The 25,851-nt window shown below is 36.7% G+C and overlaps 1 long non-coding RNA gene across 1 annotated transcript; it reads left to right on the top strand.

Annotated features, from left to right (window-relative positions):
* Positions 1 to 15,197: 15,197 nt before the first annotated feature.
* LOC141373806 (uncharacterized) lies at positions 15,198 to 17,911 on the top strand. The gene is made up of 4 exons (XR_012380130.1): positions 15,198 to 15,323; positions 15,399 to 15,489; positions 16,179 to 16,235; positions 17,582 to 17,911. It is a non-coding gene; the product is annotated as an uncharacterized lncRNA (long non-coding RNA).
* Positions 17,912 to 25,851: the final 7,940 nt, after the last annotated feature.

Raw genomic sequence — 25,851 nt, 5'->3', positions numbered from 1 at the left:
ACTAAGGTTATGTACAATCAAAAGTATTGTTTTTAAAAGCGGATTGGCTTAAAATCTTTTGTTGAACCCTTTTCAATTCCATTTCTCTCTATTCCCCAACTTGTATTTCATGCTCTGGCCTTTAACTCCAGTTTACTGAATACTCATTACTATTTCAAGGTTTATAACTTTTGTCTCTAGGCAAACTGCATCCTCTGAGATTATATGTAAAATACTGAGTGCATAAGGGCATTGACCCTTTAGTTGCTAGAAAATAGTAAATTCTGGGGCCCACAGAAGTGGGGTTTGGAGGTGATACTGAGGGCAGGCAGGGTAGAGCAAATAGAGCAGTTCTGGGAATAACTGCTATTTCCTACCTGGTGAAGAATTTGCTATTTTAACAGTTCAGCACACTGGTTATCCTCCTTGCCAGCTCACTCACTACCTGTGTGATTCCTATTAATTCAAGATTGTAAATCTTCAGAGAGAAGATAAAAGCTCTTTGATTTCATATTCTCTAGCCATCTAACACATCACCAGCAGAGTTAATATTGTCGAATAACTCAGCTTATAAGTTACCTCCTCAAAAATGCAACTCTAGGCGAACTTAATCACTGTGTTGTCCAGTATATACTTTCCTAAGTGTATCAATCACCTATTATTAACCAATGGAGAAAGAGTTCTTCCCCAGCTACCACCCCCAGGACACAGCAAGAGGCAACAGACCCGAGAGCCCAATCTTCCTATGAAAAAGGCCTCTTAGCTTATCTTCAAATTAAACACACATCTCAGGGCTGACTGATCCTTTTCAGAGACTTCAGAGGGCAGGCATTATCTTTGTACCTTTGGCCGTGTTCCAAAGTGCCAGTACCTCCCAGACAGAAGCCTATATACATGTCTGGTGCCTTTTTTTTTTTTTTTTTTTTTTGTAGCTGCTGCCCAGGAGACACTTCTTGATCACCTAGCTGTGGTAACAATCTGAAAGAGTTCTTGTCTGGCTACACCCCTAGGACACAACACAGGTAGCAGACTGAAACACACCACATTCTTTTGTAAAAGAGGCCTATTTGCTTGTCCTGGAGCTTTGGCCAGAGGGGCACACAGATGGTCTGGTACAGAGCTAGGGTCCTAAAGAGGTAGGAATGCCAGGGATAGAGGTCAGTGCACACCATCTTTGCACTCTCCCTCTGCCTCACTCCAGGGTTCCAGCAGCTCCCAGAAAGGAAATTATATGCTTGGCTGCTGCTCCATTTTTTTATGACTGACACCCAGGGGACACTTCTACATTGTTTGGCTGTTGTGGCCAGCAAGATTATACTTGTGGTCCCATAGAACTGTACACATTTGCATACTTCAAAAGCTGCTCCCTAAGGGTTTGGCTTCCAAAGAGCCTCAATCTAGGTGCTAAGATTTCCCCACCCCAGGAGCCATGACAGGTCTTGGCAGACCTTCAAATACGGGGAACCACCAGAAATAAAATAGGTTGCTTGGACAATCACAAAGGTTTGAGAGACAACCAAGAGCTAGAGAAGGGTAGGATGGTAAGGTTCATCTCCGAAACAGGCCTCTCCAAGACTGGGAGGGATGGCAGCTAATGCATAGAAACCAACAGAGTCATGAATATGAAGAAACAGGAATATGTTCCACATGAAAAAACAAGATAAAAACCTCATAAAAAGTCCTGGATGAAAGAGATTGATTTGTTAAAAGTTCAAAATAACAGTCATAAAGATGCTCACTGAACTCAGGAGAAGGCATGAACAACTGAGGATTCAACAAAGAGAAAATAAAATATAATGACAGAAGTCACAGAGCTTAAGAATCCAATAAGTGAACTGAAAAATAAACTAGAGGGTTTCAACAGCTGACTAGGTAAAGCAGAAGAAATAATGAAATCAAAGCCAAGGTCATGGAACTCATCCAATCAGAACAGGAAAAAGAACAAAGAATTAAAAAAAAAGCTTGTTTAAGGGACTTATGGGACAACATCCGATGGCCTGATATTCATGTTATAGGGCTCCCAGAAGGAGAAGAGAGAGATGGGCAGAAAACTTATTTGAAGAATCAGTGCCTGAAAATTTCCTAACCCATGGAACAAAACAGAATTCCAGATCCAGGAATCTCAGAGTTCCAAAGAAGATGAATCCAAAAAGACCCTCACCAAGACACATATAATTAAAATGTCAAAGTTAAAGATGAAAATCTTACAGGAAGCAAGAAAAAGCAACTTATTGCAAACAAGGAAATCCATAAGATCATCAGATTTTTCAGCAGAAACTTTGAATATATCATCTCATTCCCTCTGGCCTGCAAAGTGTTGAAAGAAAAATCCTTCAATCAAGAATCCTCTACTTGGCAAAGTTGTCATACAGAATTGAAGGGGAGAGAGTTTTCCAGTCAAGCAGCAGCTAAAGGAGTTCATCAAGACTAAACCAGACTTACAAAAAATGTTAAAGGGACTTATTCAAGCTGAAATAAAAGGGCACCCATTAGTAATGGGAAAATGTGAAAGTACAAATCCCATGGGTAAAGGTAAATATACAGTAAAATCCAGGAGTGCCTGACTGGCTCAGTAGGAAGAATATGCAACTCAATCTTGGAGTCATGAATTTGAGCCCCATGTTCAGTGTAGAGATTACTTAAATAAAAAAAAAGATAAAATCCAGAATAATATTAGAAAAGGTGGTAGATTAATCACTTCTAAGGCTAGTATGAGGGTTAAAAGACAATATGTTAGCTATAGTTAATTATTAACCAGTTAAGGAATACAAAAGATAAAAATGTAAAATGATGTAAAATATGACATTAAAACCGTAAAACCTGGGGAGAGAAAAGTAAAAATGTAGGGCATTAGAATGTGTTTAAATATAAGTTGTTATATATAAGCCTCATGGTAACCACAAAGCAAAAACCTATAGTAGATACACCAAAGATAAAAAGAAAGTGTACCACTAAAGAAAATCATAAAATCACAAAGGAAGGGAACAAGAGAAGAAAGGAACAAAGGAATTACAAAACATACAGAAAATAAAATGTCAGTAAGGACATTGCCTTAAAGTAATTACTTTAAATGTAAATGGATTAAATTCTCCATCAAAAGACAGAGTAGCTTAATGGATTTTTAAAAATATTTTAGAGAAAGAGAAGAGCGAGCAAGAGTCGGGGGCGGGGCAAAAAGGGGAGAGAGAGTCCAAGCAGAGTCTGCAATGAGCATGGAGCCAATGTGGGGCTTGATCTCATGACGCCAAGATCATGACCTGAGCCAAAACCAAGAGTCCAATGTTCAACCAACTGTGCCACCCAGGCACCCTTGGATTTTTTTTTTTTAAAGACCCATTTATAGGCTGCTTAGAAGAGACTCACTTCAGATTTTTTTTTTTAAGATTTTATTTATTTGACACAGAGAGAGACAGTGAGAGAGCGAACACAAGCAAGGGGAGAGGGAGAGGGAGAGGGTGAAGCACACCTCCCGACGAGCAGGGAGCCCAATGCGGGGCTCGATCCCAGGACCCTGGGATCATGACCTGAGCTGAAGGCAGACACCCAATGATTGAGCCACCCAGGCGCCCCTCACTTCAGATTTAAGGACACACACCCACACAAAGTCAAGGGATGGAAAAATGTATTTCATGCATATGGAAATCAAGAGAAAGCCAGGGTTCCTATACATACTTTATACATACACACACACACACACACACACACACACACACACACACACATACTTAATAAGAGGCAAAGAAGGGCATTGCATAATAAAATAAATCAGAAATGAAAAAGACCTACTCATAGTAGACTATTAGGAACAATTATATGCCAATAATTGGACAACCTAAAAGAAACTGATAAATTCCTAACAACATACAGCCTACCAAGACTGAATTATGAATAGAAAATCTAAACACATCAATTACTAGCAAGGAGATGGAATCAATAATCAAAAATTCTCAACAAATAAAAGTCCAGGACCAGAAACCTTCACTAGTGAATTCTACTAAACATTTAATAATTACTGCCAGTCCTTCTCAAACTTTTCTAAAAAATAGAAGAGGAGGGAGCACTTCCAAACTCATTTTAAAATACCAGTATTACCCTGACACTGAAACCATACAAGGATGCCACAAGACAAGAAAATTACAGGTCATTATCTCTGATTAAACATAGGTGTAAAAGTCCTCACAAAATATTAGCAAACTGAATTCAACAATACATTAACAGGATCATACATTGTAAACAAGTAGGGTTGCAAAATTGGTTTAACATTTGCAAACCAATCTAATACATGACATTAACCAAATGAAGGATTAAAATCATATGATCATTTAAAAGATACAGAAAAAATACTGGATAAAATTCAACATCCATTTATAACAAAAACTCTCAACAAAGTGGACATAAAGGAAACATGTATCAGCATAATAAAGGCCATATATGATAACCCCACAGGTAACATCATACTCAATGGTGAAAAGCTGAAAACATCTAAGATCAGGAACAAGACAAGGATGCCCACCCTCGCTCCATTGTTTTCAATATAGTATTAGAAGTTTTAGCCAGAGCAATTAGTCAAGAAAAATAAATACAAGGCATCTAAATCAGAATGGAAGAAATAAAATTGTCACTATTTATAGATTGTTATATATATAGAAAACCCTAAGGACTGCACCAAAAAGCTGTTAGAATTAATCTACAAATTCAGTAAAGTTGCAGGATACAAAAATCAATATACAAAAATCCATTGTTTCCATACACTAATAATGAACTATCAATTTGTTTAATCCCATTTACAATTGTATCAAAAAGGATAAAATACTTAGGAATAAATTTACCCAAAATGATGAAAGCTCTGTACATTAAAAACTGTAAGACACTGATGAGAGAAAAAGAAAACAGAAATAAATGGAAAGATATTCCGTGCTCATAGATTTGAAGTATTAATATTGTTAAAATGTTCATGCTACCCAAAGCAAACTGTAGACTCAATACAGTTCCTATCAAAATTCCAATGGCACTTTTCACAGAAATAGAACAAATAATCCTAAAATTTGTATGGAACCACAAAATATACCCCCCTGCCCCCCCACAGCCAAAAGCAATCTTTAGAAAGGAGAACAAAGCTGGGGGTATCATGCTCCCTGATTCAAACTATACTACAGAGCTATAGTAATCAAACCACTATAGTATTGGCACAAAAACAGACACATAGATCAATGAAACAGAACAGAGAGCCCAGAACTAAACATACACGTAGATAGTCAATTAGTTTCTAACAAAGGATCCAATAATTTAAAACATGGAAAGGAAGGTCTCTTCAAGAAATGGATAGCCATGTGCAAGAAAAGTAAACTGGACCACTATCTTATACCATGCACAAAAATTAACTCAAAATAGATTAAAGACTTGAACATAAGAGCTACAATTGTAAAACTAGAAGAAAACATAGGCAATAAGCTCCTGATGTCAGTACTGGTGATGATATTTTGGATTTGGCACCAAATGAAAAGGCGGTAAAAGCAAAAATAGACGAGTGGGACCACAGCAAAGAAAAAACCATGAACAATGTAAAAAGGCAATCTGTTGAATGAGAGAATACATTTGAAAACCATATACATATAAGGGGTTAATATCCAAAATATATAAGGAATTCATATACCTTAATAGCAAAACAAAGCAAAATCTAAAAAAACTAAAAATGGGCAGAGGATCTGAACAGACATTTTTCTAAAGACATACAGATGGCAAACAGACACATGGAAAGATGCTCAACATCACTAATTATCAGGGAAATGCAAATCAAAGCCACAATGAGATGTCACCTCATAGCTGTTAGGATGCCTAGAATCAAAAAGACAAGAAATAACAAGTGTTGATGGAGATGTGGAGAAAAGAAACCCTGTGCACTACTGGTAGGAATATAAGCTGGTGCAGCCACTATGGAAAACGGTATGGAGGTTCCTCCAAAAATTAAAAATAGAACTACCACATGATCTAGAAATTCCACTTCTGGGAATTTATTGGATGAAAATGAAAGCATTAATTTGAAAAGATATAAGCACAACCATGTTCATTACAGCATTGTTTGCAGTAGCCAAGACATGGATACAATCTAAATGTCCATGATAGATGAATGGGTAAAGAAAATATGTTGTATGTGTCCAATGGAATATTATTCAGCCATAAAAAGAAGGAAATATCACTGTTTTTGACATGGATGGGCCTTGACTGTACTATATGAAGTGAAATATGTCAGAGAGTAACAAATACTATAGCTCTCTTATATGTGGAATCTGAAAACAAAACAAAAACAAAATTAGCCCACAGATAGAAAAGATTGGTGTGTTGGCAGGGCATGGGGATGGGCAAAATGGGTAAAGGGAGGTCCAAAGTACAAATTTCAAGTTAAACAATAAATAGTTCATAGGGATGTAATGTATAGCATGGTGACTGTATGGCATGTTTAAAGTTGCTTCAGAGAATAGATCTTAAAAGTTCTTGTCACAAGAAAAAAAATTTTTTAACTACGTGGAAATGGACATTATTATAGTGACCATTTCATAATGTATATAAATACTGAATTATGTTGCCCATCTGAAACTAATACATTGTTATATGTCAGTTATACCTCAAATAATAAAAAAAACAATTTGGAGACATCAGGGTCGCCAGTTTGGGTCTTCATTCCTTGGTATCCTATAATTCTCTCCTCTCCCACTAAATCCAAGAGGTAGAAGTGAGCCAAACTACAGATTTTCCAGCAAAAGCCACCCTCCCACACAACCCATTATTCTCCTTAAAGCTTTAAGAATAAACCTCTGTTAAAAATGTGTATTTTAAAAGTCAGAAATCTCTTGAGAAACTTTCACAAGTGGCTTTTGATAAACAAAATCCTCACTCTCTCCTTCATTGGTATGGCAGAGACTAAACAGTTCACCAAAATCATCTTCCTCTTTTTCCTAAATATCAGAGTTATGTTTTGTAGGTTATGACCATGTTTCTGAGTTCTTGCTAACTCAGATTATGATTAAAAGTGACTGTAATGTACCTGGGACGTAAAACTTCTCATGAGCTCCTCCAGGCTTTTCCCATTTCTTCCAGTGGGATATCCATGATTATAAGACCCTAATGGTAACAGAAACACACTATGGAAAAATGTATGGGTCTCTGAATGATCATCTGAAATAGAACAAACCCAATTTGAACTTCCTCCCAGTACCAGTGAGTGAGAAAGAAACAAATTTCTATTGTGTAAAATCACTGAAATGCTGAAATCTGTTCGCACAACCAAGTCTACCCTAATTAATGTAGGTTAATTAACAAAGGTTTCTGTAGAAAAAAAATTCTTAGCATAGCTTTAAAAAGAATTGTCTTTGGGTCAGCTCTGCTTTGGGCCAAGACTATCATGTCCATCCTTAAGAGGTTAAGGTTTCCATTTGCCAAATTTGATAACAAACCTTATATACATTTTCAGTCTGAAAATCAGCTTCTCAATTTTTGATCTTCAAATATGGAAGTCACTGTTCTGAACCATTTTGATATATACACAATTGGACAGATAATAGAATGTGAACTTTCACTTGGCAGGACAAAATGGGAAGGGTATCAAATTCACTGGGGAAATATATACAAATTCAGGAGAAATAATGTCTATGTTGAATAATTTACATGATCACAGAGATTTAGCTTGTTTTCCACATTAATTTGACCTCATACTTATGTTGAAGTTATAGAAATTTTATTATTGCTTTATACACCTTTAATCACAAGATTAGCAAATCTTTATTCAGTCCTATTAAGAGCATAAGAAGGTAGCATCCAATCCCCAGATGCAAAGATTCCAGATTTACCCATTACAGAGCTGGAAGTACATGCAAAGAACCTAAGGACCCTAACCAGAGAGTTCATCTCCAAACACAGCATCCAAAGGGTGAAAATAAGTAAGGTCCCTCTGACATTCTCTAACACAAGTCACCAGTTCCACTCTTTTCACTCTTCTCACAAAACATATCCTGACTTTTTGACAATTCTCCAAGATTGCAGAAGCAAATGGGAGTACTAAGCGTACCTATTTTCCCTTCAGATCATCCCAACCCCACTCCTCCTTTCTGTAAAAACAAAATTATTCTCACCAATTTTCTCATATTGCTACACTTTCTGCCTTCTTTATCCAGAGCATTACTCTTTCTGGACAGATGTCATAGATAAAAATGCTGTCCAGACTCCAAACCACAACATATCTCTATTCCTTTCCCACTATATTTATCCAATTCACTTTCTTAAGAGATGAGTTCATACCTTCTTTCACAAACATTTTACACCTCTCTTAATGCTCACCCTTAAACAATGACTTTGCTTTCAATCTAATGAGAATATATAAAGAATAAGAAGAATCCACGTACTCTGCTTCCTTCCTGTTCTTATGGATAAACTAATTAGAATGCACTTTTCCATTTTAGAAAATTAAATTCATGGCTGGGAAGATAAATTTGAACATACATCCAGACTGCAGTACAAATTACTTGAAAAAAATGTATATATAAGGATTATCTTATGTCCAACGTGTACTAGATCCAAGCCCTCTAACCTAGTCAAGGAAATTCCTCCAGTAACTGGCTTCTCTTCCTTATATCAATTTTCCTTTTCTCCTAATCATTCCCATCAGCATATAAATATGCTATAGTTTCTCCCACCTAGCAGCTCTTTCCCTTGACGCATGCCCCCTTGTGGTCTAGTCACTGTTTTAGATCTCTTCTCCCTTTATAAAACATCTCCTCAAAAGAGTTGCTTACACACCTGGTCTCTAGTATCTTCCCTACTCTTTCCTTTGAAACCAACGCCATTCCAGTTTTGACTTCCACCACTCAACTATAATCTTGCATGTCAAGGTCACTGAAAACTCCAGTATGCCAAAGTCAATTCTCAGTTCTCATTTTACTTGACCTTTTAACAATTTGATACTGCTTTTTGTTCTCTCCCCTTATAGATTTTATTCACTTGCGTCCTGGGAAGTATTTCTTGGTGTCCCTATACTTCACTAAAAATGGCTACCCAGTAGCCTTGGTAAGTTCCTTCTCATCTTCTCACTATTAGCATCCTCTAGGGATCTTTCAACATCTTCTTTTTTATGTACAGTCATTCCATTAGTGATCTCTGAGCCTGGGGGAGAGGAGGGTTTCTGCTCAGGATGCTTTGACCCTGGAGCCATCTGAGAATTACAACTAGAAAAATAATTCATTATGAAATATTTTCTTCCATTCCACTAGCTGCTTTTGAATTTTGATTTTTTTCCTTTGCTATGCAGAAACTTTTTAGCTTGATGGTGGTAATTATTTCACAATGTCTATGTATATCAAATCATCACACTGTACACCTTAAATATATACTTTTATTTGCCAATCATACCTCAATAAAGTGGAAAAAAAGATAAAAGAATGGACAGTAAAAAATGGCTTTCACTTTTCAAAACTAGATATGAGTATTAAAATCACCTGGAAAATATTCTCAAACCTTATTTCCAGGGACAAGATCATTCCAAAACACTCCCTGAGTGAAGAAATTTGAAATTCCCATAATATTTTTAAATTAAATGTAAAGAACCAAGCCCTTTTTTAGTAGGGTATCTTACATGCGCAATAGAGAAATGAGTCTAATTCTGTGCTAACCCCCACCAATCATCAACGTAAGGACAATGGTGAGAGGTGTATTGTGGCTACGTAGGAAGATGTGATTATTCTTTTTTTTTAATTTTTTTATTGTTATGTTAATCAGCATATATTACATCATTAGTTTTTGGTGCAGTGTTCCATGATTCATTGTTTGTTCATAACACCCAGTGCTCCATGCAGAACGTGCCCTCCTCAATACCCATCACCAGGATAACCCATCCCCCTCCCCCCTCCCCTCTAGAACCCTCAGTTTGTTTTTCAGAGTCCATCATCTCTCATGGTGGAAGATGTGATTATTCTTAGGAAATACATGTGGAGGTATTTAGGGCTAAATACTATTGGGGTTATGTCTAGGTATTCTATAAAAATGTTTAAATTGTTGAATGTAAGGGAGGGGCATATAGGTGCTCGTCCCATCATTCTTTCAATTTTTCTATAGGTTTGAAAGTTTTCAATATTTTTAAAATGGGAGTGGGGAGGAAGATATAAGAAATAAGGATAAAGCAAGATCTTTCTGCTTTACTGCTCTCCCTCCACACCTTCCTGGAAAAAGTATAAATAACACCACGACAATGATATTGCAATCTGTTTCAGTACAGTCTCCATGCTGCTCTTTCAGGGATTAGTTTATATTTTGGTTTTTCTTTTCCTTCTATAACAAGTAAGTCTTCCTAATTACTTTCATATATCATCTGCAAGAAAAACCAAGATAGAAAACTGGGAAAGGGGAATCCATTGTGAAAAAAAACCATTCTTTAGAAAAGCTTCCAGGAGTGCTTACTATTCATGATTCTATTTTCTATCTATGTTTTACTCTTCCCTCTTGCCTGGCTTCCATTCATTTGTTCTGTGTGTGGTTTGGGACAGGTGGAGTGGAGAACAGTGGAATTCAGATACAGAGAATTGAACAGTGAGTAAAAGCAGGGAAGGAGGGGGAAAGGATGAGAAAAGACTAACAGAGTAACAAGTGCAGTCAGAGGGAAAGTGAATGATTTTTAGATTCTGTAGGACTATTAAGAAGTCTTCCTTTCTGAGATGAGATATAGTCCCCTCAGTCATAAGAGTTCTTTCTGTCCTAAATTGTTTTTGTGTTTCTGAGGGGAAAGGGTATAAATGGTTGGGATCAGAAAGAGGAATTGAAACATCTTGAAAGTGAGGTAGATTTGAGGTTGGCAGGGGGAAAAGGCAATAATGGTAATGGAAAGAAAGTTGGTGGGGGCATTTTAAACAGTGACTGGTGTGAACTGAAACCAGCCTAATTCCCCATCCCTGGGTTAAACAATACTGAGCCTGAGCAAAAATTAACATAGTTGCAGTAACTGTTCTGGAAATTAAGATGGTGAACCGACCAGACAGCTTGCTCATCAAGACTAATTCAAGACTGTCATTTTGCTTTGTCCACTAATCTAACGCTGTCATATTATGTCATCTTGTCTAGTCCCAAGAAGTTCCCCCTTCTTGTCAGATCTATCTTAAAGTGATATATCCCACGTCCCAAATCCTTTTATTTTTTTAAAGAGTTTATTTATTTATTTATTTGAGAGAGAGAGAGAGAGAGAGACTGAGAGAGAGAGCACAAGAGGGGGTAGAGTCAGAAGGAGAAGCAGACTCCCTGCTGGGCAGGGAGCCTGATATGGGACTCCATCCCGGGATTTTGGGATCATGACCTGAGCCAAAGGCAGTTGCTTAACAAACTGAGCCACCCAGGCACCCCCAACTACTTTTAAATACCCTCTTGTAATGTCCCCATTTTGAAATCTCACTAATAAAATTTTGGGCAAGTTCTGTTCTCCCTTACTGCAATACATCTACAGGTGTGGCTTTGTTTAATCAAGTTTTTCTGGTGCTCTTTTGAGAAGTTGGCAGTCAACACATAGAAGAGGGATATTATACAACTAGAGAAGTCCTGACAATCTAGAAAGAAAAGGCATTTTGGTAGTCGTGATGTAGAAAAAATATATGAGGATATTATAGGTAAGAGAATTGGGAGTTTCTAAAAATATATATAATCCTAATAGTGAAAATTTTGAGATACTTTGAGCAGAGAATTTCAGGAGATAAAATGTTTAAATTCCTTTCTTGCTACAGAATTTTGAGAAAATAATTTTTTAAGACTCTTTATTAAAATTCCATCAAAAGATACCTTGAGAGCAGACTGTTGGCCTAAATCGTCTCACTTCCTTATGAGGCCGATCCCTTCTGGAATCTAACACCTTTCTGAAAAGCAAAGCATTATTTTTGCAGAATTCTCCACGGTCTTTCCCATGTCCTTCCTATTCTGCCAGCATGCAAGGGTATTATGAGTAGAGCAGTTTCTCCATTAACTTAGCACTGAAATCTCCAAGCTCATTGTCTTTATGTAAGGTCCAATCAAGACCCCAAAACACTAAATGGCTCACAGCTGTTTTATATTAATAGAAGGCACATCCTAATGCACATCTCATAGTCTAAATCTTTATTTGCCAAGAACTGGAATAATGAATACATAGAAAATAAAAACTATTACTTTTTTTCTCTAAAAAATATAATTCATAGGCCAAACGCTAATTCCCTACCAGAGAAGAATATGTTATTTTCAAATGTCCAAGAAATATTTTTAAAAGTTACTCACACCACACATTATAAAGAAAACATGGACAAGTTCCCCAAAAAGAAATTATGATAATCACATTTTCTGATAAGAATTTAATAAAGCTTCTAGTTGTCAGAATTACATATACGCATGCTCACACACATACACATATTGAGCAAATTGGGAACCTAAAAAATCTAACCTTAAAAAAAAGAAAAAAATCCCTAAACTTAGAGGTGAAGAAATATATAAATATAATTTAGAATATAATTGAAATAAAACAGTATACATAAAAATTAAAAAATGCAACCAGAGTGTGCTGAGAGGAAAATTTTTATAACTCTTTTTATAATATTTAAAAAGAAAATGTATAGAGGAAATTTATTAAGTGTTTCACTCAGAACCAGAAGAACCATAAGCTTAAATTAATGTACAAAAAAAATTTAAAAGCAATACTATGGATGAATAAATTCACACACTAGTTCTTTAAAGAGAGTGACATAAGACAGACCTCTGACAAACATGATCATAGCCACGACTGAATCCCTAGGCAGTGGTCCCAGGTCAGAGCGCTGAAGTAACTCAACATACGGGAAGGAGGGGAGAAAAATGTCAAGAAAGTTTTCTTTCAAGCCTTCCCTAAAGGAGAGGCTTTCATGTAACCTTTATTCTCTCTGTGTAGCTTCCCAAGTTTCTCTCCCAATACTGAGGGGGAAAAATGAGGAAAGATGTAGTCTTCTAATCCAATTTGGTTTAATGACAAATTTGCCTTTGTGTTTTTAAGCAGCAAGTTACTTTCATCTTTTATCTCATTTGGAAGGGTTTCTATCTCTGACTATTGAACCGTACTCAGGTAGAACCTAGCAACACCTCAGAGAAATGAAGAAAGTTTTCTCACTGGATTTAAAAATTCCTTCTAAATAACATCAGGATTATACATGACTATTAAGTGTATACTTCTTACTGAGAGAAAACATAATGTGAAGAGGCTATAACTATGGGGGTGGGGGTAGGGGTATGGGAAAAATGAGTGAGATGGAGTGGGAGAGACACACTTCCAGTTATGGAATGAATAAGTCACAGGGTTGAAAGGTAAAGGATAAGGAATATAGTCATTGATACTGTAACAGCACTGCATGGTGACAGATGGTAGCCACACTTGTCATGAGCATAGCATAACATATAGACTTGTGGAATCACTATATTTTACACCAGAAACTAATGTAACATTGTGTGTCAACTATACTTCACAATAAAAGTTGCTTGTTTATCTCCCAATAATATGTAGGAATAAGTATTACAGAGGTGTGTCAGGACATTAATCAAACCATTTTTTCCTGGACTTTATAATTTTGTGGTATTTGTTAGATTTAAATTTTTTTAATTTGCTGTATCTCCTTTTCTCATTCTAAAAGTTTTTATCATTGTACCTAATTTTGTGTCTATAATTTTGTGTTCTTTTTCTTAGAGAGAGCCCTCAAATATATACAAACTTCAAATCAAAACCTGTGTGTACGCGTGCACGTGCGTGCGCGCACATGCGCATGTGCACCCACACACATAAGAAGAGAGGATAGGTATGGAAGAATACGTATCAAATTTTTATCAGTGATCACCTTTTCAAGAATTGTGGGGGACTAAGTTTTTACAGTATGTGATAGAAGGATTTCACCTTCTAGTTCATATAATTCTTTTAAAATTAAAATCAAAAATCATTTATTCCTGATTATAATTTAAGTTTTAGTACATTAAATATAACACTGTATTTCTATGACTCGTGTCTCTGTTTCCTATTCTGTACCAAGTATGACATTTTTTCCTTTTTACTTGGTTATAAACAGAATCTTCACATTAGGTAAATAAGTATATATGCTATTTACCATTTTTTTCTCTCTCACTACTGTGTTTTATAGTTCCAAGAGAGATTGTTTTATTATTTTTTTAAATCTTATTTAGTACTTTTATTTCATCTAGTAAGAGGTTGATTTCGAATTTAGAATAATAAATAGAAAAGAAGCCTAGCTTTATAACATACTGGTGAGATAAGAATAAGATGCCAAGCCCAGAGAGTTGCAGAGAACTGGTCTACTTTGCATCTAAACAGTGTGGAGACACTCCGGCCACAGTTGATTCTCTTCCCTGCTGTCCTTGGGTGAAACCACTCTACGGGTACTAGTTTATTTTAAAGAGGTCTCTCAGTAACTATTAGGTAATACATGCTGGATCTACTTAAGAAATTTTCTCTGTCACATCCTACAACGAAACACCCATACCCTATAAGGAAATGCTAGGAATTCTGCCCAAGTTTGTCTTCAACTGAAATTCTGATTATACAAACCTTGCCTGATTGAATCATGGCATTGAAAGTTCAGAGTCACCACGTGCTTTCCCAGCACTTTAGCACTTGGGAACTATTTCTGCCCTTGGGAAGGCTGAAAACTTTTGAATGGTTCTGAGCCTATTTCAATCTAAGTTACACTGAGGATCTCAGGATTTTGGGGTGAATCTGTACAAATTATAGGTATCCAGATAGGATTTTTAAAAATTCTGAATAGATTAAGGTCCTGAAACTATCACCAAAACACAAGGAAATTGTGCTAAGTGGAAAGTTGGAATGATGTGAAGTCCCTCTTACACCTCTCTACTTTTGGGGTATGGGGCTTCAGAAAGAGAATCATTTATGCCATTTTTTTTGGCAAAGTCTTGCTCATTATTAAATCAAGGTGATAGGTTTATGGAGATTCACTGTAATATTCTCTTCACTTTTGTGCATGTTTGAGATTCTGTCATAATAAAGTTATGTGTAGGCAAGTCTCAGGACAAAAAGGAGCATCAGTAAGTTAACAGAAGTGGGGAGTGTTGAGTGGGTGGCACACTGTCTTTGCAAGGAAAAATGAAAACTGTGTGTGCTCTCAAACTGGAAGGAGTTCTTCCGAGATGGGACAATGATGCTCCTTTTTTTCCTTACAGCTCCCCTCAGAGTGACAGCAATGGAAAGCCCCGCCCTGCTGGCTCCATAGAACTGGCAAGGAGCCGTTGAAAAGCATTATTCATTTTATCTCTGTATCATGAAGTTCCAGGTCATGAATTCCAATAAGTATAGACTACAGGTTAGGCTACTTTATTAATTTGCTTATTCATTCATTCATTTAACCAACATTTACTGAGTACCTATTGTTTTTCAGGCTCTGTAGGAATGCTGAGAAAACAGGCATGCTCAGGATCCAGTCCCTGTCCTTAAGGACTCACCATCTAATGAGGAAGATAAATGTAGAAGTAGGTAATTACGGTAAAATGCCCTACAATCTATAACAGAGAAACATGTAGAATGCTACGGAGAGCTTAGAGGAAGAAGCAACTATTCCATTGTATCCATGAAGATATTCCTAAGGCAGAGAGGGTGACAGAAGAGTAGTGCAGTTTCAAGGCTTGCTCTATTTGCTGATAGCCAGAGAGAAGGAATAAAACAGGTGGGCTTAAATAACTCCCAATTGTTTGCCCTGAGGTAGAAATGATTTAAGCATTAATGAGCAGTTCAGTAAAGATCAAACCTATAATTAAAGAGAATCATTGTGCAGCACAGCAGATGTTAAGCATCAAAAGGTAGATGGAAAAAATATTTGGGGCAACAGGCTGTCTCCCCCACACCGACCCTAGAACACATAGGATCAATTTTGATACCATTATCTCCCCATTTACATGTTCACTCTCTCTCCTTTGAGTGGCCATAGTGCTTTATCTACTCCTTTCACATGGCATTTATGTTTAAGCCTGAAATAAGCCTTCCCTAGCAAAGCTTTTTGAAGTTTTAGGTCTCATTTCTGTATCTTTTGAAACACCTTCCTAGAGCCTTGCATATAGAAGTGCTCGGTAAATATTGACAGAATGAATCACTAACATAGAAGGTAATAACAAAATTAGTAAATACTGTTATTCACTTAGATTTATGGTCTTTCTTTTTTCAGATTTGAGAGATGGAAGAAATAATGACAAAGTGGAAAATGAGACAATCAGGCAATGAGGTGAGGAACAGATGGTAACAGGGAGGTGAGGCGACCATGCTGAAAATGTTGACGGTCACAAGGAGAAAGATCTCATTTCATTTCCATGATTCCCTTGGAGCAACTCCAAGATCGCCAAGATTGCTGCTTTAAATGTATTCTTATAGAAAGTCTCACTCTAAATTTACTGTGTATGTATGTGTGCACAATTACTGCAAGGATCTTTAGAGAGCTGGGCATTTGTCACCAGTTCCAAAGCACCATGACAAAGAGAATATTAAAAGACTCAAACTGGCCAAAATCCAGAGGAGAGTAGACACACTGAAAAGATAAGGCAGGTAGTTAATCTTCTGGAAGGTACTGCAAGAGAAGACAGGTTTGTTCACCCAGCTGGCTGCCTCATGGTCTACTTTTGTTTGATTTGTTATCTTACCCAGTGGGAAATCTATGCCTTGACATTGAATCACAAAGCAAGGAAGGCCTGGGTCACTAAATAAGGTTAGTCAATGAAATAGAAAAAGCCTTTAGTCAAACTTTATGCCAGAACTGAAATCTAGGCAAAATTTGGCCCCATGTATAAATGTCTCTAAGCACATTTATTATGACTTGAGGAAAAGAGAAACCAATGAATTGGCAATGAGTTTTATTATTACAAAGCAATCTTTTTTCTTCCTTATCATTCAATAATGACTCTAGATGGATATCTCAGCCAGAATATTGCTCTCACTGCAGAAAATTATATTATGTGTATTACCATAAAGATGACATCTCAATTGTCAAAAACATTAAGTGCTACCTAGGTGGATAGCATAGATACTACAGAATTCTCAAATAGATGAATGTTTCACATTTGTTCTCTAATGTGATGTTCCTTGGCTTGATATAAGCAAATGTAGTATTTTAATAGAACTAATGTTATATCAGCTTGCAGGACAAGCTTAAGCATTTTTGTCATCTTCTAAAATGTAGCTTACATGATTGATATAAAATGCTTTGCTTCCTCCAAAAATGTGCACAAGAAAGGATTTACATATTGTGCAGCTGACATTATGATTTACAACTGTACATCTATTTCAAGTTTGCCCACTCTTTGTAATATGCAGCTTGGGGGACTGACCTCCCACCTCCAGAGGTAAGCTCTGATTAACCTAAGGTAGTCAGGATAATCTCATGGGTCTTGCTAAAGTATTTTATTTAAGAATGCCTAGACTTGGAATTTTCCTTTACATAGGCATTGCTTGAGAAATTGACATGTGACTCATCCCAAAACACTGAGACCCAAGAAAAGACTTCCTGGGTTCTTCTAGAAAGAATATTTTCTCACTGTTGTTGGAGTTTATTTAAACAACTCTCTCCCTTCCTCTCAGCACCGTGGTGTATGGTTGTAAAGCCCCAAAGGAAACCAGTAATGAACAACCAACGGACCACAAAGAAATGAAGCTGAAGTCATTGAATTTTTGCTGATCCTAAACCTTGTCTGCCATTTATACTTATTTATTTTTTAAAAGATTTTATTTATTTATTTGAGAGAGAGAGAAAGAGTATGAGCTGGGGGAGGGACAGAAGGAGAAGCAGACCCTCCCACTGATCAGGGAGCCAGGACCCCCACCTGCTTGATCCCAGGACCCTGAGATCAGGACCTGAGCCGAAGGCAGACGCTTAGCCCACTGAGCCACCCAGGTGCCCCTAGACTTATATTTATGTGAGTAAATAATTGTTACTTGAAGCCAACATTATTCAAATACATGGTGAATAGATGCTTATTTAAAATAACTTAAGTATGAACTATTGGGACTTCATCAAGATAAAAAGCTTTTGCACAGCAAAAGAAACAGTCAACAAAACCAAAAGACAACTGACAGAATGGGAGAAGATATTTGCAAATGACATATCAGATAAAGGGCTAGTATCCAAAATCTATAAGGAACTTATTAAACTCAACACCCAAAGAACAAATGATCCAATTAAGAAATGGGCAGAATATATGAACAGACATTTTTCCAAAGAAGACATCCAAATGGCCAACAGACACATGAAAAAGTGTTCAACATCACTCGGCATCAGGGAAATCCAAATCAAAACCTCAATGAGCTACCACCTCACACCAGTCAGAATGGCTAAAATTAACAAGTCAGGAAACAACAGATGTTGGCAGGGATGTGGAGAAAGGGGGAACCCTCCTACACTGTTGGTGGGAATGCAAGCTGGTGCGGCCACTCTGGAAAACAGTACGGAGTTTCCTCAAAAAGTTGAAAATAGAGCTACCTTACGACCTAGCGATTGCACTACTGGGTATTTACCCCAAAGATACAAATGTAGGGATCTGAAGGGGCATGTGCACCCCGATGTTTATAGCAGCAATGTCCACAATAGCCTAAGTATGGAAAGAGCCAAGATGTCCATCAATAGATGAATGGATAAAGAAGACGTGGTATACACACACACACACACACACACACACACACACACACACACACACACGCACACAATGGAATATTATGCAGCCATCAAGAGGAATGAAATCTTGCCACTTGCAACGATGTGGATGGAACTGGAGGGTATTACGCTGAGCGAAATAAGTCAATCAGAGAAAGACATGTATCATGACCTCGCTGATATGAGGAATTCTTAATCTCAGGAAACAAATTGAGGGTTGCTGGAGTGGTTGGGGGTGGGAGGGATGGGGTGGCTGGTTGATAGACATTGGGGAGCATATGTGCTTTGGTGAGTGCAGTGAATTGTGTAAGACTGTCGAATCACAGACCTGTACCTCTGAAACAAATAATACATTATATGTTAAAAAAAAAAAAAGGAAAAGATAGCAGGAAGGGAAAAATTAAGGGGGGGAAATCGGAGGGAGAGACAAACCATGAGAGACTATGGACCCTGAGAAACAAACTGAGGGTTCTAGAGGGGAGGGGGGTGGGGGGATGGGTGAGCCTGGTGATGGGTATTAAGGAGGGCACGCACTGAATGGAGCACTGGGTGTTATATGTAAACAATAAATCATGGAACACTACATCAAAAACTAATGATGTAATGTATGGTGATTAACATAATAAAAAAATAAAATAACTTAAGTATGCTTTACAGTTACTTAATAACTACCTGCCTAAGATAGAACCAAAACTAATGGATAAATATTGATTAGAATGGAAGGGAGAAGAGAAGAGAGGAAAGGAAGAAAGAGGTTGGGGAAAGCAATGAGGGAGGGAGGGAAAGAGAAAGGGAGGGAAGTGCCAGGTCATACAGTAGGTGTATGTTTAACTTTTAAAGAAACTACAACTCTTTTCCTTAGTGGCTGTGGTAGTTTACATTTACACTAGCAATGTATGAAAGATAGTTTTTCTGCATCTTTACCAGCATTTGCTACTATCAATATTCTTTTGGTTTAGCCATTCTGATAGGTTTAGAGTAATAACTTGCAATGATTTTCATTTCTCTAAAGGCAAGCAATGTTAAGCATCTTTGTGTGTTTATTTGCCATCTATATTTCATCTTTGGTGAAGTGTCTGTTTAATTATGTCCATTTTCTAATTGGATTCTTTGGTTTCTTACTATTCAGTTTATAGGGCTCATTATACATTCTGTATGTAAGCAATTTGGTATGTGATTTGCAAATATTTTCTAGTGGCTGATAAACTTTATATCCTCTTTCTCTTTCACCCTCTTAACAGGATCTTTTGCAGAGCAATAGTGCTTTGTTGTTTTAATTTTTATGAAGTCTAATCCATTTTTTAAAATTTTATGGATCATGCATCTGGTATTATGTCTAAGAAATCTTTGCCTATTTCTAGGTCACAAATAATTCTTATTTGTTATTTATTTCCTCTTACCCCATCATATATTAGCATTTCCATTTATTCTTACTTTCTTTTTTTTATCATTCCCCTCCTCCCTTTCATGATCACCTGGTCTTACCTCAGCCTTTGTATCAGACCACAGACGCACTGTATGAACCCTGGGCAAAGTACGTCTTCATATGGGTCCCATTCATAGACATCTCAATAGGGGTTCACTGTACCTCCTAATCTGTGCTTTGGTTCTTCCATTTTGGTGGCCTGTTCAGACCAACTTCATAGTTAGGGTTTCCTTCCCAAGCTGGAAGACCAGGTGAAAGGTAGGTTTATCTGGGTACCCAGGATAGGCTAATGAATTAGAAAGTCCAGGGGCCCCTACAAATATTTGTGAGAGTAATTAGCAGCTTTGTGTTCAAAGGAAAACAAAAGTCCAAGAATAGTTCAAAAGAAAGTCTGCAATTTTGAAAAGATAGACTAAAAAAAGAGCCCTAGAGAGAGAAGGTAAAACAGAGAAGCCAGGGAGGTAAAGGAAATATGATAATTGATACGGGCAAGGGGTACTGAAAATGTGAACTGATATTAGCTAAGATATTCCTATTAGTTTTAGAAATAAAGTTAATAATAATAATTTAATTAGATTCACTCTATGTCAGGTAGCTTTAAATACTCTCTATCTGCAGTCCTCAAAGTATGATCAAGGGAACCCTGATGGATCCCCAAGTTCCAATTTATTTCCGTAATAATAGTAAAACATTATTTGACATTTTCACTCCTTATTGTCTCATGAATGTACAGCTGAGTTTTCCAGAGGCAACATGATGTATGATATTGCAATGTGTTGAAAGTAGAAGTAAATATGAGAATCTAGCTGTCTTCCGTTAGGCCAGACAAAAGAAAAGATTTGGGGAAAAAATGTAAAATAACACCACTCTTCTCACATTTTTTTCTTGGTTTGGCACAGATAGCTAAGTAGGTAGAGCCCTAGGTAGAACCAGAGAGAAACACAAATGCTTCAGTGAGGGAACCCTTTGATGAATTTCATTTATTCCCTTTGGACTTGATGAAAAGTTGTATTTAGTTTCCAGTTTAAAGAGTGTTCTTTTTATTACATTGTAATCTCTTTCATGAATTTCCACACCATCATCATCCTCTGTTAAACCCTTTTTCCTCTGTGTTAGCTGAAATGTGGGGATACTGCAATGAAGGAAAACACATTCACCGAGGTCATCAGTGATGCTCCTGGAAGACCGATGGCTAGCCTAGAGTTTCAGGGACTGATTAGCAACCACTGTGAAGCTCAGAGTTACAGATAGGAACTGGACAAGAACAGAAAAACTAGCTAGAGCAAAGGCAAAAGAAGGAACAGATGTATGACAAAATCCACCCACCCCCCATACAGTAAAGGAAACAGATCCTTGAAAGTGGGATGGCAGGCAATTAAGTTATAAAGGCAGCACTAACAAAGTACATGGAGAAAGAGTAGCCTATTGCCAAAGAATCCCTGAGGAATGTGAAAGGAAAAGGAAAGCGAGGCTATGTAGTCCCAAGAAAGAAGCAAAGAAATGGACTATTTAAAAGAATTAATTAGCAAACTGATATTAAACATTAATTGTATGTGAAATAACTGTTCTTTACCTTAGTTCTCTATTTCTCAAACTGGAACACACCTATGGTGTTCTGGGATGAGAAACTTTTGGAGTGTCAGTTTTAACTGATGGTAAATAATTTAAAAAGTATATTTATATTAAAACAACCATAGCTATATTACCAAATAGAACACAAAATCCACATCCATATAGATAGATAGATAGATAGATAGATAGATAGATAGATAGATAGATGATAGATAGATAGATAGATAGATATAGATATAGATATAGATATATGTTTGTTTCAAGTTTTTATTTAAATTCCAGTTAGTTAACATATACGGTAAAATTGGTTTCAGGTGTAGAATTCAGTGATTCATCACTTACATACAATACCCAGTGTTCATCACAAGTGCTCTCCTTAATACCTAGCACCCATCTAGCCCATCCCCCACCCACCTCCTTCCATTAACTCTCAGTTTGTTCTCTATAGTTAAGGGTCTCTTATGTTTTGCTTCCCTCTCTTTTTTTCCCCTTCCCATTTATCTATTTTGTTTCTTTAATACCACATATGAGTGATATATTGCAGCCCCTCAAGAAAACAGTATGGAGGTTCCTCAAAAAGTTAAAAATAGTACTGCCTTATGACTCAGCAATTGCACTACTATTTACACAAAGGATACAAAAATACTGATTCAGAGGCACATACACCCCAATGTTTATAGCAGCATTATCAAGAACAGCCAAATTATGAGCCCACATGCCCAGTGACTAATGAATGGATAAAGAAGATATGGAATATATAAAATGGAATATTACTCAGCCACCAAAAAGAATGAAATCTTGCCATTGGTGATGACATGGATGGAGCTAGAGTGTATTATGCTAAGTGAAGTAAGTCAGCCAGAGAAAAAAAGATTCACATATACTTTTAAGGTGAAAAACAATTTGGTGGGATTTTATTTGCTGTCATTCTTACAGGAATCAAAGTCCCCAATTCACTAATGCCATGTCCCCATCTTCTATTGCCAGAACTTTATTTTATATATTATTACTCTCATTTCACTCAACCTTACATCTTGAAATGGAAATACACATTGAAGTTTCAATGATATGGAAAACGTATCATGGGGAGATACTGTTTTTAATTGGAAAATATCCAGAAGTTCCACTATGCTGTATGTCCAAAACTTGATCATTCATTTAACATGTCCCCTTTATACAGCTTAATATATATAATCTGTCGCTGATCATTTGGGGAGAAAATAATAATTTATAAATGACAGTTAAGTAGAAATAAGAAAAATTACTTTGTAGCTATATTAGTACAATAAATGTAGCCTATAAAAATATGATACAATTTGACTATGTGTGTTTCATCAGGAAAAATAAATCCTACAGTGGTGATGTGTTTTTCAAGGGGCATCAAGCTTAGTCTACAATAGTATTTAAACAATAACTATTTCTTTTTTAAAGATTTTATTTATTTATTTGCCAGAGAGAGAGAACAAGCAGGGGAAGTGGCGGGCAGAGGGAAAAGCAGGCTTCCCACTGAGCAAGGAGCCCAATGTGGGACTTGATCCCAGGACCCTGGGATCATGACCTGAACTGAAGGCAGATGCTTAACTGACTGAACTACCCAAGTGTCCCCAAACAATAACTATCTCTTAACCACAGTAAATAATCAAAGCCACACAGTCAGAGCTGGAAGAAAATTCAGAGATTATGAACACTACTAATGGTACTGATTTAGAAGTGAAGCAAACCAAAGTGTTAGAACATGTGTTCTTGAAGTAACTGGTTGAGAGCCTAGAGCAGCTAAGAGCATTCAGTTCAGAGGTAGACAGACTTTGGTGCTTATCCTGCTCCACCACTTATGGAACTACATAAACCAGAAGTTCCTCAACTTTTCTAAATCTCAGCTTCTACATTCCTAGGTTGAGATAATTACTATACCTACAACTTGATACTTAAAACATGCTGACATTTAATGTATTTTACAGGTAGAGTTACATTGTAGAGTAAATGTAGCATTTATTTTTCTTAAAAAGTATATTAATTTAAGTTCTAGACTATAGTTTATATCACAGATTTAGTTGTAGTCATAGAATTAGATTGATAATGTCATGTATCTGTACCATGTTAAAATATTATCATGGCTAAGAAAATTATGATGTGTAGGATACAAAAGAGAGCTGAAGCATATGAGGGACACAAATCCCCTAATTACACATATAGGAAACCAAGATACATTGTCAAAGTTTAGACTATAATGTGGATGGTTTATAGTCTATATTCAATTTAAAGTTAAAAAAGGTAACATATACAAATTTATCTGATCATATATTAAGGAGTCCTGAACCCTCATGGTCAGATTGAACTACAGGAAATACTTGATATTCAATTAAGAATAAACTAGTGATAATATAAATGACAAAATGAAGAGGAAGGGAAAGAGAGGTAATGTAAATGTAATAAATTCCTCATCCTGATTTTGATAATTAATCAATGCAGATACATTATTTAGTGTTAGAAATATAATCTACAAAATTGGACTGAAATTGGGAACAGGAATTGGTATGAATGTAGAGGAGGCTTTTACTTTATCATGTATATTTTTCTACATTTTTGTAACTTTCTTCTAACTATATCTATTACTTTTATAATAATTTTCACAAAATAACTTTTTTCATATTTCATAATACCCTGAATTTTTACTGCTACTGCAAGTATGAAGCTCTTAACTTTTTTTATTAACATATATTATTTTTTCAGGGGTACAGGTTTGTGCTTCATCAGTCTTACACAATTCACAGTGCTCATCATAGCACAGACCCTCCCCAATGTCCATCACCCAGACACACCAACCCTCCCACCCGCTACCACTCCAGCAACCCTCAGTTTGTTTCCTGAGATTAAGAGACTCTTATGGTTTGTCTCCCTCTCTGGTTTCGTCTTGTTTCATTTTTCCCTCCCTTCCCCTGTGATCCTCTGTCTTGTTTCTCAAATTCTTCATATCAGTGAGATCTTATGATAATTGTCCTTCTCTGATTGACTTATTTCGCTTAGCATAATACCCACTAGTTCCATCCACGTCATTGCAAATGGCAAGATTTCATTTTTTTGATGGTTGCATAATATTCTATTGTATGTATATATATATATATACACACATATATATACATACACATATACATATACATATATATGTATAATATTCTATTCTGTGTGTGTGTATGTGTGTATATATATATGTATATATACACACATACATATACCATGTCTTCTTTATCCATTCATCTGCTGATGGACATCTAGGCTCTTTCCATAGTTTGGCTATTATGGACATTGCTGCTATAAACATTGGGGTGAAGTTGCCCCTTTGGATCACCTCATTTGTACCTTTGGGGTAAATACCCAGTAGTGCAATTTCTGGGGCATAGGGTAGCACTATTTTCAACTTTTTGAAGAACCACCATACTGTTTTCCAGAGTGGCTGCACCAGCTTGCATTCCCACCAAAAGTGTAGGAGGGCTCCCCTTTCTCCACATCCGCGCCAACATCTGTCGTTTCCTGATTTGTTAATTTTAGCCATTCTGACTGGTGTGAGGTGGTATCTCAATGAGGTTTTGACTTGTATTTCCCTGATGCCGAGTGATGTTGAGCACTTTTTCATGTGTCTGTTGGCCATTTGGATGTCTTCTTTGGAAAAATGTCTGTTCATGACTTCTGCCCATTTCTGGATTGGATTATTTGTTCTTTGGGCATTGAGTTTGATAATTTCTTTATAGATTTTGGATACTAGCCCTTTATCTGATATGTTATTTGCAAATATGTTCTCCCATTCTGTCGTTTGTCTTTCGGTTTGTTGACTTTCTTTTGCTGTGCAAAAGCTTTTTATCCTGATGAAGTCCCAATAGTTCATTCTTGCCCTTGCTTCCCTTGTCCTTGGTGATGTTTCTAGTAAGAAGTCACTGCGGCTGAGGTCGAAGAGGTTGCTGCCTGTGTTCTCCTCTAGGATTTTGTTGGACTCCTGTCTCACATTTAGGTCTTTCAACCATTTTGAGTCTAATTTTTTGTGTGGTGTAAGGAAGTGGTCCAGTTTCATTCTTCTGCATGTGGCTGTCCAATTTTCCCAACACCATTTGTTGAAGAGATTGTCTTTTCCATTGGACATTCTTTCCTGCTTTGTCAAAGATTAGTTGACCATAGAGTTGAGGGTCCATTCCTGGGCTCTCTATTCTGTTC

Source organism: Callorhinus ursinus, unplaced genomic scaffold (genome assembly GCF_003265705.2).
Source record: "Callorhinus ursinus isolate GAN/ISIS: 27379988/994484 unplaced genomic scaffold, GSC_fseal_2.0 scaffold12, whole genome shotgun sequence".
In the NCBI taxonomy this organism is placed as follows: domain Eukaryota; kingdom Metazoa; phylum Chordata; class Mammalia; order Carnivora; family Otariidae; genus Callorhinus; species Callorhinus ursinus.
Note: the sequence above shows the minus strand (reverse complement) of the source record. Positions and strands in the feature narration are given on the sequence as shown.